The sequence below is a fragment of the Meriones unguiculatus genome, chromosome 5 (genome assembly GCF_030254825.1).
Source record: "Meriones unguiculatus strain TT.TT164.6M chromosome 5, Bangor_MerUng_6.1, whole genome shotgun sequence".
NCBI lineage: Eukaryota > Metazoa > Chordata > Mammalia > Rodentia > Muridae > Meriones > Meriones unguiculatus.
In genome coordinates, this window is record NC_083353.1 from 40,760,584 (window position 1) to 40,775,580 (window position 14,997).

A 14,997-nucleotide genomic window follows, 5' to 3' on the forward strand; every position below is an offset into this window, starting at 1 on the left:
GGAAAAACATGTCATGTGCTCAGTATTCATGCCAGGGATGGAGGGGAGAGGGAAGACAGCAGTCTCTGAATGCTTGGGTTTTCTGGGTGGACTCAGCGGCAGGTATTTTAACTTCTAATTCATCTCACCCCTTCTGCTTCTGATTTCTTTATTCTAATCTACACGGTTTCAGGATAAAATTTGTCCCTTATGCTCAAAAGCGACCCAAGGCTATTTTGTGAGGTGTTTGGCTTGGGGATGAAGAAGTTTCTGCCGAACAAATAGGTTCTTACTGGCACCCAGGGATGTAGACTTAGAGGTGGAAACAAGGCCGTGAGACAGGCACAGGCATGTGGGCAGCTCTGGGAAGGTCTGCAACTCTGGTATCGGGAGTGGAGGGGGGGTGGAGGGGTGTAGCCTGGCCCTGGTGGAGTGGCTTGTTTGTGGGAGAGCATGGGATGGAGGTGAGAGCATTCTTGAGCCTAGGATGGGTTTCTTCTCTCGCCCAGCTTGGGTTTTCTTCCAACTTCCTGCCTCCTCTGAAAATCTGAAAATTCCTCAGGCTTTAGGGAGTCAGTTGCAATGCAGAGTGGATTGAAAGCTTCCGAGAGGAGCAAATGTATTCTGAATTATGGGTCCCATGACTTCCATGTTGAGCCCAGGAAACTGGCACAAGGCCAGAAGTTCAGATGTGCAAGGGGTCTGCCAGCTGCCGGGAACTGGGACAGAGTTTTGGGGAGCCTCTTCTTTACTTGGTGATATTGGAAATTGAGATTAGGGCCTCACACAACACTAGGCTCTGCTACTGAGCTATATCCCCCATTTCCTTTTAAAATACTTATATTTTAATACATTGTCTCCTTAAATTGCCTAAGCTGGCCTTGAACTCACGATGCAGCTCCTGTAGGCATTAAACCTGTGATCTTTCCTGCTCCTGAGTCTCCTGAGTGCCTGGGCTAAGCCTGCACCACATACCCAGCTAGTGTTTTCCTGCTGGGCCTCTTCCTCCAGGCCAAAGGAGCAGCCGCTGAATCCAGCTGTGAGGCCCTCTGCACAGGAGGCAGCAAGCTTGGCTGACCCCTCTTCTTGAGAAACCAGAGGACTTCTGAGTTCATCACAACAGCAATGGCCTTCTTCTTGGCTTCTCCTCCCTGGTACCAGCTGTGGCTTCCCTGGGCCCTGACTCAGGACCTAATTCCTATGGTTCACTAAAGCCTGGCTCTGGGCAGCCATGCCCAGAATTAACTGGAATTAGCCTCTGGGCATGGGTGAAGGCTAGGTGTAGAAGGATCCCGGAAGACAGAGGATGGTCTCCTGGAAGTCCAGACCCTGCCCCCTCATCTCTTTGGAGGCCTCACGAGTGCTGCTGTTGTCCTGGGTTGAGCCCTCTCTCCAGGGAGCAAGCCACGGCCACCTCCCTGTGACCTAGTTTTCTCTAGGTCCTTCAGATCCTAGCGCTTCTAGGCTGAAGAAGGGCGGGTGAGAGTGGGTGGAGGTGAGAAGGGAACCTAGGAGTTGAGTGGCCAGCCCAGCATTCTGGGACACTACTCAAAATGTCCCCGCCCTGTCCCCAGAAAGGGACTGCCTGAGCCCCTAGCTGGGTAAAATCCTGTGGGTGTCTCTGCAACAGTGTGAATGTGGCTATTCCTTGGCTTTGGGTAAGGAGGGCCTGGGCTGGCAGCTCTCAACCAGGTGCCTCCCCTAGAGGAATGGGGACCCCCCTTGAGAGGAAGAGCCTTCGGAACAGCCATCATTAAGGAAGGAAGGAACCTCGTGGTGCTGGAGGCCTGAGCGGACTAAGGCAGGTGTTTTGTGGGTGTGAGAGTGAGTAGACGTGATTGATGGCGGAGCTGGGGCTGTGGTGTGGAAGGTTGCCGGGCGTAAAGGCGGAGGCCGGGGGTGTCATGGGAGCTGAGTGTGGCAATGCACTCAGAAACTGGGGGCAGGAGACTCACTCGTTCAAGGCCACCTTTGCTACAAAAGGTGGAGATCAACCTGGGCTACATGCAGCATTGCCTCAAAAAACTCCAATAAAACCAATTTGTTTTCATGGGCTGCTGTCCAGGGATCAGGACCCAGGTGCCCAAAGCAGAGCCAAAGAGAGAAGCCAGTCTGGACTCACCCGGCCCCTGAGTGCGATGGGAGGGGTGTTCGGATTAGGAAAAGTTTTTTGTTGTTGTTTTGAGACAGGGTTTCTCTGTGTGTAGCCCTGGCTGTCCTGGACTCGCTTTGTAGAGCAGGTTGGCCTCAGACTCACAGAGATCCACCTTCCTCTGCCTCCAGACTGCTGGGACCACAGGTGTGCGCCACCGCACCCAGCAAGGCAAAGCTTTCATCTTGGTGGCACACCAGAGTCTCACAGGAAGACTGACCACAGCTCACCTGCCTGGACCAAATCACAGTGGTGCTTTGTCTTGCCCACGTGGAAGCCGCAGCACGCAGGCACACCAAGCTTGCCTGGCATCTCGGCAAACACAGACTTTCCGGCCCCACCCACACCCAGGCTGGAGCTGTGCTAGACTGACACCCTTCACTGAGGAGCCGGTCCTCACCCCCCAAGCTCCACTGTCTCTGATCACAGCTCCACCCACCAGTCACCCCCAAGCCCCGCTGAGTGTGCTAGATCATGCTGGATGCTTTTATCCAGCACATGGTTATTGTATTGTTTGAACTTCTGAGATAGTTTCAGGCTTACAATGGTTGCAATGAAACAAAGAGTTTTACATAGTTACTCAAATGTTCATAGCTAGAATTAGCTTTATTACTCTGCCCCATGTAGAGGAATCATCTGAAAACTGCAGATAGGAAATACTAACTGATAACTGTTTGTTTTTATTTTTACTCTTTAGTTTTTGTTTTGTTTTGTTTTTTTGAGACAGGGTTTCGCAGTGTAGCCTCAGCTGCCCTGGCCTCACTTTGGCCTCAGACTCAACAAAGATCGCCTGCCTCTGCCTCCCAGTGCTGGGACCACAGGTATGAACAGCTGCACCCAGCTGATAACTGTTTATTTTTAAGACTTTCTCCCACAGAAGCACAACCGTTACCAAAATCAGAAAAATCACAGGTGTACATGCACACACACACAGGTGTGGGGGGGGCACACACGTATGTGGAGGCCAGAGCTCACTGTTGGGGTCTTTCTCCACGCTATTTAAACATTTCATACTGCATGACTCCATTTTACTTTGTGTGTGTGATGTCTGTGGGTGCATGTGCAAAGCTCAGAGGACCGCTCCTGCAGGCGGGTCTCTGCTTCCACCAAGTTCGCGCTCTGGGGCCTGAACGCAGGTCGTCAGGCTTGGCGGCCAGCGTTCAGCCCTGCCGAGCGGGCTCACCATCCACCTTAGTGTGTGACATAGGGTCTCTTACTGAACCTAGAGTGCACTGGCTAGCCTATCTGCCCAGAAAGCCGGCAACCCTCTAGTCCTCCGGCCCCCACAACTCCCCACACCCAATGTTGGGGTTACACGGATGCTTTATGCAGTCCCGGGGATCGAACCGAGGGTTTTATATTTTGGCAAGCATTCTACCAACTGAGCCCCAACCCCAGCCCTCCTGCTACCTTTCATCTTGTGAACCTAGAATTCCTGAAAAGAAGCCATGTCCACAAAGGCCAACTGACTGCTTAAAACGCCAGTGACTCCGGAGGTTGGAATGTTGTAGGGATCAGAGCCTAATTACAATTTCTCTCGAGCTATGTTTTGCCTACTAAATAACCAATCTGTGTCTCCCTCTGCCAGACCTAAAATCCTCTAACAACCTTTTGGAATGACAACCTTTTGGAATGAATCACCTGAACCCTAGCTTCCCGTCAATCGAAGGGCTAAGAGTTCCATCAGAGCCCACCTGAGGCCTGTAGCTGAGATTTCTTCGCTCTGCTGTAGTGGCCTGCTTACTGTTCCCTCCAGTGAACGTGACTTCTCTTGATCTACGGTTGTCTTTGTTCTGAAACTATGAAATCTTCATGAAACTGCTTCTTCCTTGAGTTTGTGGTAACCTCAACCTGTGCTCTCAGTCATAGTCGCTCATAGTTAGCTCCAAAACGAACTCCCTCGTTTTCATTCATGTACTAACTATATTTTTGCATTGATGATCTCATCACTTGCTCAGGCCATCTTTACTTTCAGGATTTGAAATGCATGAGGGTGCCCGGGCTGCTTGTTCTGCAGAAGGGCTTTCTTTCGCCTTGGTGGATTCCACCGTCTTCTCTTTATGATGAACCCAGGGGAGATGGTGTGTCAGGCATCATGTCAGGGATGCAGGGTGTTCCTTAGTCCCACGGCTGCTGATCCTGGCTTGTTTGCTTGCTCAGTCAGCCAAGTTTCTCCACCCTTGGGTGACTGCTTTTCCCTGTAATGAGTCATTGTCATGGAAAGACCACCCGAGGCTCTACAAATGTTTCTCTGTAGATACTGCAGTCACTGACAGTCCTGCAAGCCGAGCCGCTCTTCCTGTGAGGGCTTCCCAGCAGGGAATTTCCAGCTCTGGCCCCCTTTCACCAGCTGCCACTGGGCTTCCCCACTCACAGATCCCTGTCTGAGCACTCACTAGCTTCCACCCCTGCCACTTACCTGCACCTGTCTACTGAGGAGATGCCCTTGGTGCCGTTGATTTTGATGTTTGGGTTGTTTGAAATTTGGCTGTGGGTTCTTTCTCCAAACTGGCCTCTGTCTTGGGACATTTTCTGTTGTAATTGGAGCCCTCCTAGATGGTAGTACACACATATAATCCTAGATGGTGTGAAACAGAAGCAGGAGGATCTCTTCGAGTTTGAAGCCAGACTGGACTACACAGCAAGACTTTGTCTTGAAAACAGAGAAGCAGCCAGTTGTCCCAGAGTGGGTTTGCCCACCTTGCAGAGCCTGGCTTGTACACATACACCATTTCCCCTCTCTTCTGTCGTTTTTCTTTCAGATGCTGGCCAGAGCCTAAATAAGCTTTCCATAACCAAAAAGCTTCACTGTTTCTTTTGTTTGTTTGTTTGTTTGTTTGTTTGTCTTTTAAAGCTCCCCTCCTTGCCTCATGGCTGCTGGTCTGTCACGCGGCTGGCCTCCATGCCAGCGTGACTCAGCAGGCATGGCCTTTTCTCTTTCCATCTCCCTCCTCTGGTCAGCTGCTTAGATTTACAGTTTGCCTGCTTTGGAGTGTTTTTCTTTTAAATGTTGATAAAACTGTCTTGGAGCTTCAGAAGGTACAAATAAACACATGCAAAAACAATGATGAAAAGTGAGGCGCTGGGGCCGCAGCTCAGCCAGTAGAGCGCTTGCCTAGCTTGCACAAAGCCGAGGCTCGGTCTCCAGCACGCCTAACAAAGGAGGGCATGCCGGGCATGGCTATCATCCTAGTACTCAGCAGCTAGAGGCAGGAGGACCAGAAGTTCAAGGCCAGCTTCTACTAATTAGTGAGGTCAAGGACAGCCTTGGATATATGAGGGATTGCTTAAAACAAAACAAAAAAAACCAAGAGACTTTATTTTTTTATACAGAAGGTTCCAGGTTTATGTTGTCCCTGCCCAGCACATTTTCCCCTAGCAGCTGCTATTCAGAAGCCAGAATCTAGGGTACTCTTTGCCTTTCATACCAATCCTAGGTCCTCTGAGTGGTCAAAGCTAAAGAAAACCACATAACTTATATGGCATATTTCTTGATCAAAACCTATTATTATGAGTTTGGCAATGGTGATGCACATCTTTAATCCCACCACTCAGGAGGCACGTACATCTCTGAGTTCAAGGCCGGCCTGGTCTCTAGAGTTCCAGGACAGCTAAGGCTACACAGAGAAACCCTATCTCAAAAAACAAAAGCAACGACAACAACAAAAATTATTTTCATTAACTGTGTATGTGTATGTGCCCTCATGTGGGCATGTGCACATATGTATAAGTTCCCAAGAAGGCAGAAGAGGGACTCAGATCCCCCAGAGCTAGAGCTGCTGTTGGTTAAAAGCCACCTGTCACAGTGCTGCGAACCAAACCTGGGCCCTCTGCAAGAACAGCAAGTGGTCTTAGTATACCTCCGTGGTGCAGCTCCTTCTGTCTGTATTAGACATATGGGCGTCCACGGGCCCCTTCAAGTCTGACCCGATGGGTAAGCCCAGTGTCTTCCACTTTCTCTTCTACCTTTGCAAATCCTTTTGCTCATAGTGAGGAACCAGACTCCAGGTTATTTGTTTGCTCAATCCCGGAATACTGAGAGGAGTTTCCGAATTGCTCACCCCTGTCTATGAAAAACAACCTAGAAGCAAATAATCTTCTTTTCTTGGTGCCTCTGGGCTTGGGTGGCCCTTGGCAGCAAATCTGAGGTGGGGTGACAAAATCTGAATGCAGTCACAAGACAGGAGCTTGGCCTCACGTGTGCAGGGCTTGCTGCGGGGCCGGCTGACAGAGATCCCTTATCTGAGGACACTGAGACACCCGGAGCCAGACCAAAGGCCACAAGCACTTCTCCCAATGGGTGCTAGGGGAGTGGCCAGCCTATGTGCTACAGAGAATGACCTGCCCTGGCCCGTCTGCTCTTCTGTCACCAAGAAGGCACTGAGGTAGTTGACGGGGATGTCAGACCCTGACAAGTCCACCTCTGCCGAGCAGCCTTGGGTCACACCTTCCTGGCCATATTTTGAGGGGGTTATTGTGACTGTCATTCGCTTCACCAGCCCTCAGGGAGTGGGGTCAGAGGGGAAGCAGAGGGTTTGGTGAGGTTCAGTGTGCTCCTCACATTTGTGTGGGAGTTGGGGACCAGCAAGGGTCATATCGCCAACCTGGGGCTCCTTAGAGTGGACTTTTACAAAGGCCAGCCAGGTGGCTGCCAACTAACAGGTGACTGAGTGAGTCAGAGGCCAGGGCAGAGGGCCTCCTGTGTCCTCGGAGGAGATTCAGGCGGCCAGGGTGGTAGATAACACTCAGCTAAAACGTGCGTTGTAAAATTTGTGGGGTTTTTTGTTTGTTTGCTTTTTGGCATAAATAAAAACAAAGCTCATACTGTAAGTGCAGATGTCAGTGGCACAGCCTGACCCAGGAAGTGGTAAGGTGTGTGAGGGAGAACAAAGTGACCAGGAACACCAAGATGAGGGGGGAAGAGGGCCTGGCCTCAGCCTTGAGTTTACTCACGAGGGGAAGGAAAGCGTCTTTATCTACAGCCAACACTGGCTTTTGGCATAATAGATAATAGCCCATCAAGGCCCTGTCTCACTGAAGAATCAGCGAACGGGCAGAGCAGCCTTAGTCCCTCTTCAGTGCTATCCCATTTCAACTGCATGGTCCAGCAGCTCAGGAGAGGAGGCTAGACAAGGCCTGCCGGGGAGGCCAGCCGCTCAGGAAAGCCCTCTAATGGGGCAGGTACTCTGATGGAGGAGGCCCCTGCTTGGGCAGATAGTCTGATGAGAGAGACAGGATGGTGAAGCTGCTTGACGAAGGACGCCTTCTCATGGGGCAGGCTGTCAGATGGCAGTTCTGTGCTGGCCCAGCTCAGGCTGAGGGGCGGGCGGGCGGGGGCACGAGGGCTGTTGGGGAGCAAGGGAGGATAGAGTGGGCAAAGATGAAGTCCAAAGCCCCAACAGGCAGCAGACGGGCCTTGGTGAGCAAATCTCAGAAATGCGTTAACTGTGGCTGGAAACATTTGTTTTTAATCAGTTTATAAAAATAGAAAAAAATTACCAACCAAGCATAGGAGACATAACTGGCTTTAAAATAAACCCATAGGGGGAAAAATAATCCCGACATTTCTCCCAAAGTCCAAAGCCTTTCCTCTAATTACTACTTTTTATTGCTGTTAATTCTTTCGAGCTTTAAATTCCTTTTAGTGGGTTCTTTGTTTCTTTCTTTGTTTTCAGTGATAGAAGCAGTAAGTGCTCATCACAGGAAAACTGGAAAAAACTGAGTCAGTCCAAAAAGACAAAAAACATTCCTAGCACTCGGAGGCCGAGGCAGAAGGATAGCTGTGAATCTGTTGCTAACCTGAGCCTCAGAGTGAGACCCTCTCTCAAAATACAAAATAAATAAAATAAAATAAGTAAAATAAAGTTCACGAAGTGCCTTGTATCCATGCACCCTCTGTAGGTCAAAAATGGCAATTTTCCCTTCTTCTCCATGTAAACACTGTCTGTCTGTCCACTGTCTGTTCTCTTTCTTCTTAGACAGGGTCTCACTATGTAATCCAGGCTGCTCTGGAACTTGCTGCATAGACCAGGCTGGCCTTAACTCCTGATTCTTCTGCTTTGGTGATGAGGTCAAAACACACCCAGTCAGCCTGCCTGCTTTCTCTCCTCCCTCACTTCCTCCCTCCTCCTTTCCTCCCTCCCTCCCTCCTTCCCTTCTTCCTTCCTTCTTTTTCTTCCCTCTCTCCCTCCTTTCCTACCATCTGCCCTCCCTTCTTCCCTCCCTCCCTCCTCCCTCCGCCTTCCTTTTCTTCTTTCCTTCTCCCTCCCTCCCTCTCTTCCCTTTTTGTTCTGGTTTTCTTTCTTCACAAGCACAGCATGTCACTTTCTGTTTTTTAAACTCACCCTCTAGCTGCTTCTCTAGCTGGGGATGCTTAGGTAATTTCCACTACTTGGCTGTTTCAGACCAGTGAGAGGGAATGTGTCCCAACCACCTGCGATGCAGAAAGATCTCATGTGCTAAGTGAAAGAAGCTAGACACAGAATGTACACAATGACTCCACGTAACACAAATTTCCAAAAGAATTATGCACACTTAAACAGTGCATAGTGCATAGTGCTCAGGAGGCAAACAGTAAGGCAAGAAAGGACAGTCCCTCCCCTGCTCGGCCTGCTCGGCCTTCAGCACAGGTGGGAGGCATTGTGGGAAGGGCACTGGAGGCCTCAGGACCATCAGTGTCTTGGTTCTTGGGGGTCATTCTGTGGGTGTTCACTTTGTAATAACCCATGGATTGGCACTGATGTGTCTTCCTGTATGTATACACATGGCATCACATCAAATATTAGTTTTTAATTTTTTTTTTTCCTCAAGCTGTCCTCGGACTTTTGGGCCACTCTCCTGCCTCTCCTGTGATCCTGAATTCTAGGATCACAGGTGTGCATCACCACACCCATAAAGTCTTTAATAAAAGCCTCACTCTCCTTGTCTGGGTCGCGTGGCCGTGGAGACTGTGGCCTGTCTCAGAGTTGAGCCCTAAAGTCTCTTTCAGTGGGTATGTGTGCTGAGCACTGCCTGTACACCAGACTTTGTTCTGGGTGCTAGGACAGAGCCTCAGGAGATGTTCCTTCTGTGATCAGAGCCCTGATGGAATATCCACTTGAGAAAAATGCAAGCTGCCAAGTGAAGATAAGAGAAAGTAGAGTGACTCAGAGCATGGGAACAGTGGATAGAAAGATGGGCAGGTCAGGAAGACTGTGTATTTGCATTTGCACACTCAAATAAAGTGAGGGAGTAGAAGAGGCGGCTGTGCAAAGGTCCTGTGGAATTCCAGGAAGGGGGAGGGGCAAGGGAAGAGGGCAAAATGGTCAGGGAGAAGCATGGTGGATTCCTACCTCTGAAGACACTGGCTACTCTCCCAGGAGGATAACTTTCTCTGGGACCTTAGAAATGGAGACAATGAGATCTGAGGCCTGGTCCGAAGGATCACAGAGAGCAGACATGACCAGACAGAGGCAAGGAAGCCAGTGAGAGGCTTTGGGCAAGACCAGTTGGTCTTAAGCAGTGACATGTGGCCTAGGAGCCAGGCACATGGCACTCTCCCTCACTCCAGTCTCTTCCTAGAACCCAGGGCTCCGTTCTACTCTCTCTGGAGATAGGCACCAAGCAGAAAGCACTCAGCAAGTCTCCCTCTTGGGCCTCCCATGAGGCAGGAGCCTCCCCTGGTCTTGTCTAAGACCCCCCTCACTGTATCCTGCCAAGAACTAGGGGGCTAGGAGATGGCTCAGTTGACATAGTGCTTGCGTGGCAAGTGTGAGGACCTGGGTTCAGATCCCCAGTCCCCCATAAAAGCCCGGCACAGTGTTAACCCCAGCACTGGTGAAGTGGAGGCAGGGGGATTCCCAGGGCTACTGGCAAGCCAGTCTAGCCAAGGTGAGTGAGCTCCAGGTTCAGTGGGAAATCTTGTTAGGGAGACACCGGAAATGTACCTCTGGCATGAGCACACACATGCATGCACAGCTGCATGGGTATACGTGTGAGCATGTGCGCCGTCCTCACCCCTCACGCTTAGGTGGACAGCGACTGAAGGCACTAGATGTGGGCCTCTGGCTTCCACATGGACAGGTGTGCGCGCACACACACGTTACTAATAAAGAGTTTTGTCCCCCGGCCACCTATGGGAGACTGGACCACATTCCCAAGGTGGTATTGCCCATGTTTGGCCCTTCCTGAAGATGCCTGCCTCACAGGTGATAGTAAAGGCTGACTTTGCTTTCTCCCCTGAGGTGTGCAGCCGAGGCTTGCCTAAAATCATATGAAGCTGAGGCTGGCCTTGAACTCCTGACATTCCAGTGTCCACATCTAAGTGCTGGGGCATGCCGCTGCACCTTCCTAGTAAGTGTGTAATGGCAGAGCCGAGGCTAGCTCTGAAACAGCACTCCACTGGTGTGCAGCCCAGTGGGGAATTGGGCAGCTGCTGAGGTCCTACAATGGGTTGTCCCTTGTTACTTGTGACAAGTGGCTCCTCCCTGGTCAACTTGGCCACACCCCTGGTCCCTGGTGGACCCCTCTCTCCAGGAGCCCCCAGCCCTCCTGCTGGGCCAGAGAGTGTCTTTTCCCTAGGCAGCGCCTTTCCACAACTGAAACAAAACAAAAGCCCACACTCATGGGCCCACCAGGTGCCTGATGACCGAGTCCTGTGGTCAGCCTCACCATCCTCAGCTTGTAGAAGAGAGACAGCTCTCTCGTTCACACAGTGATCCTGCAGGACAGCACGGCCCTTGCTCTCCATGGGGTAGATCTAAAGGGACTTCAAAAATCACCTATGTTGTGCCGACTGTGGAGGCCCAAGCCTTTAAATCCAGTACTCAGGAAGCAGGGACAGGCAGATCGCTGTGAGTTTGAGGCCAGCCTGTGAGTTTGAGGTTCCAGGAGTATATAGAGATTATGACTCTGTCTCCAAAAATTAACTAAATAAAAATACTTTTAAAAATACATATGGGGAAAAATTTTAACTAAAAATCAAGACCAGAGAAAAGATGGAGGTGGAGGATGTTCACATCACAGGGACTCAGGCAACTCCTAAAGGAGAGACGTGAATCTGGCCCTCAGCTTCCTGGCAGCCGAAGCAAAAGGAAAAAGAAGATGGTTCCTGAATCACTTTCTCTGAGGTGAGCACACACCTTTTCTTCAGGGGAGGCCACAGCGTTCCTATGCTGAGTTCTGCCCCAAACTGAGGAACCTCAGTGAGAGAACGAGAAAGCGCCTTCCTCTTCTCCCTCAGACCCCATGCTGTCCACTCTGTCCTCGTGTCCCCTTGACTGGGCCATGGCTGCAACCGCATCATCTCGGGCCCCTGTAATTACACAATGCCCACAGCCGGGATGGTGAGAGTCCATCTAGAGTCACAGGCTACCTGGGTAGGCGTTTCATGAGATGGGAAGACAGGGTCCCCCACGGGTGCAGTCTTTACCTTCCCCCAGCAAGGGGCCACCCAGAGTGGGCTTTCTAAGGGGTCCCCACCCTTTCCCTGCAGTGAGCGCTGTGCCGCTGTGTGGCTTCTGGCAGGAGGAGAATCCCTCTGTCTTTCTGAAAGCCTCAGAGGTGAGGTCTCAGTCAGTGTCCACATTCTGTTTCCAGTCACCCTCTCTTCACTCCTGTTTAACCACTTCCTGCCCCATGTTTGTCATCTAAGCAGCAGAGTCATGATGGCGTGCGCGCACGCACACACACACACACACACACACACACACACACACACACACACACACCATGTAATTTCCGCTCTGGTCTCCCCAAGCCTTGGCATTGAGCATTTCTGAAAATTCAAGTGGCTGAGGTGGCTTTGTGGTAGTGTTTGCTCAGCACGCCTAGGCTCCAGGCCGAATTCTCTAGCACCTCAAGTGAACACCCGCCCTCCCCAAACCTCAAGCAGCATGTGTGGCCACATACACTCACTCTCCTTGGCTGGGGTCTTGTGGCTTTCTTGCATGGTGCTGTCTGTCTGTCAGGCGCAGAGATGAGGCCTGGCCTACTTCAGCTTACATCACCCCAAATTGTCTGAAAACAGCCCATTATTAGACTCTTTTCCCCTGTGGGGAAGGCAGAGCTGGGACCTGGGAGTCTGTGAACTTGGCTGTCACATGGACCTGGCTCCTGTGTCTGAGAGGTGTGGGCCCTGGGGTCTGTCCCGGGCTTAGCCTGCCCTGTGGTCAGCTGGCTCACTTCAGTACACCCCCACCTCCAGCATGGGACTACCATGGAGGTGAGCTTCCCACTGGGATTGCTGTGGAGGTGAGGTGACAGTTCCCCAGTGTCCTGCTTTTACCCACATGAGCTTTCCAGCAGGCACATGTTGGATTCCTACCCCCTCGGTGCCTGCGCATGGCTGGGGTGACCTTCCTGTGTCATTCATCCTGGGGTTAACACCACTCTTGTCCCTTTCTTGGATTTGCTGGAAGCAGACATGTCCCTGACAGTTCACAGCCTGGGTTGTCAGCCTCCTGTCACCCTCTGCTCTGCTCAAGGGGAAGTCACACACCCATCTTGGCCCACAGTTCTGGCAAGGCCTTGGCTTCTGCTCTGGCTCTGGCTCTTTGGACCCTTTGGATTGGACAGTCGGGGACCACTTGGTCCTGGGGCTGTCTCTGCCAGAGATCCTGTCTTCACTTGTCCTGGGGGAGGCTCTGGAAGCCTTCCTGCCAGGCCTGCTCCCTGCCACAATGGCCCACATCTCAGCCTTCCGTTCCTTTGGCTTCATGCTGCTTTAAAGTCAGCACCTCATCTGCCTCAGTTTCCACAGTTGATGCCCCATGGGGCAGCAGAACTGTGGGTGGACAGTGCGGGTTGGCAGCTGTTCCCTCTGGGAGAGCCCACTGTGGGCTCTCGGCCACTGGAGCATTGGAAACAAGGGACGGCCTTCCAGAAGCTTCTTCATGGGGGCCTACACTGAGGTCTAAGCGTAGACCGTGATAGCGTCTGCAAATGGGGATCTAAGGCCTGTGGAAACAGCGCCAAGCCTGTTTGAACAGATGGGTGTTACCCTGCCCTGGGGTCCCAGCGCCAGCGACCCTGGTGGGATCTACACAGGGTGGATCAAGATTTCATGGAGGGCAACACTAGCTCCTGAGAATTCTGGGTTTTCTGCTTTCTTCATGGGAACCTGAGCTAGAAAACAGCCCTCCTTGTTCCAGGCCTGCAGAGGATAGAGTCTCTGGCGGGGACTGGTGACAATGGACCCGGGAGGGCTGGGGGGTGGTGAAAGTGGAAGCAGGAATGCTGTGTCCACTCGTCACTCTTCCTGTGCACATGGGGCAGATGTCTGTCCCACCTTGGTCTCTTTATCTGTAAAATGGGGAGAGGCAGCAGCCAGCTCCCTAGATGGGCTAAGAGTGCCTGATTGGTGTGAGCACCCTTGAAGAACGGTGCAGCCTGGTGAAAGGCCTCAGTGAATGACTTGGGAAGCTGGAAGCAGCATTTGCCAAGGTTGTCCTACTAGTGAGAGAGCTCCCATCCTAGGCCAATTTTCCAAAGGAAAATACCAGGAAACTCCCTTTCTTCATGACCCTTACAAACCTTTCTAAATGCTTTTGGTGTTAAATATTTAAAAATAAGAAGTTAAAGGTCGAACTGGGTGTGTTATGAGCACCTGTCAATCCCAGCAGCTCAGGGCCCAGCTTGAGCCACAGAGTGAGGGTTGTCACGAAGGAAAACGAAAAACAAAACCCTCTTAAGGGCTGGAGGTAACCCTTGGAGACAGATGCTTGCCTAGCATGTGTGAAGCCTGAGTTCCATCCCTGGGATTACAAGAGAAAGACGAAGGGAGGGAGAGACAGAGGGGAAAAAAAGAGCCCATTTTCTTCACTGTTGATCCTGACAGAGTGCAGCTGAGTGAGCAAGGACACACAGGAGGAGCCCGGGTCAGGCCCAGGCCAGGCTCCCTGGAGGGGCATTGCCTGAGGGCTGGGCTCACAAGTGTGTCTTCAGCTGTGTGACGGAACCTGGCTCAGAGGTCTGCGGTGTTTATGTGAAGAATGTAAACCCCCAAGAGGTGTTACCCTTGGTGGGACATTGCTGGTCAGTGAGACGTCTAGAAGGTGAAGTTGCTTGTTGCCTAATGACTTGACTTTGGATCTCAGGCCCCACACGATGGAAGGAGGGAAGCTACCCCTGCAAGTCATCCTCTGACCTCCATGCGCATGCACACGAATTCATGCCAGGCAGATAAAGGGGTGTTTTTGTTTGTTTGCTTGAGATAGGGTCTCTTTATGCAGTCCTGGCTGTCTGGGAATTTACTATGTAGACCAGGCTAGCCTAGAACTCTCAGAGCTCCCAAGTGTTGGGATCAAAAATATGTACCACCACATCTGGCAAAGAATTATCTTTGTTTCTTTAAAAGAAAGGTGACATTGTAATTTGGATGCCCTCTTCCTACTGTGTATAGTCAAACTGGAAGTTTCTCCCAGGGTCCTCCATGGTATCCAGCCCAGGTGCAGAGACCCTTTCCAAGAAAAGCCCCAGCCTTGGCAGGCACCCACTCTGTCCAGGTTACCTCTCTTCCCAGGTGCTTTCCTATTTCTTGGTAGTATGGCCTCACACAGTGCCTGCTCAGCAGCCGCCTACAAAGAGCACAGTGAGGAGTGCAGGTGGGAGGGAGCATGGGCTCCGGCCGTGCCAAGAAACTGAACTATGATTAATTCTAATCAACAAATGACTCATGGACCTGGGTGTGGCAAAACATGCCTGTCACTCCAGTACTTGGGAGGCTGGGGCAGGGAGATCAGAAACCTAAGGTCATTCTTTTTCTTCTAGTTATTTTAATATGTATGAGCGTTTTGTCTGCATGTATGTCTGTGTATCACATACATGCCTGTTGTCCACGGAGACCAGAAGAGGATGTTGGGTGCTCTAGAACTGGAGTTATAGATGGT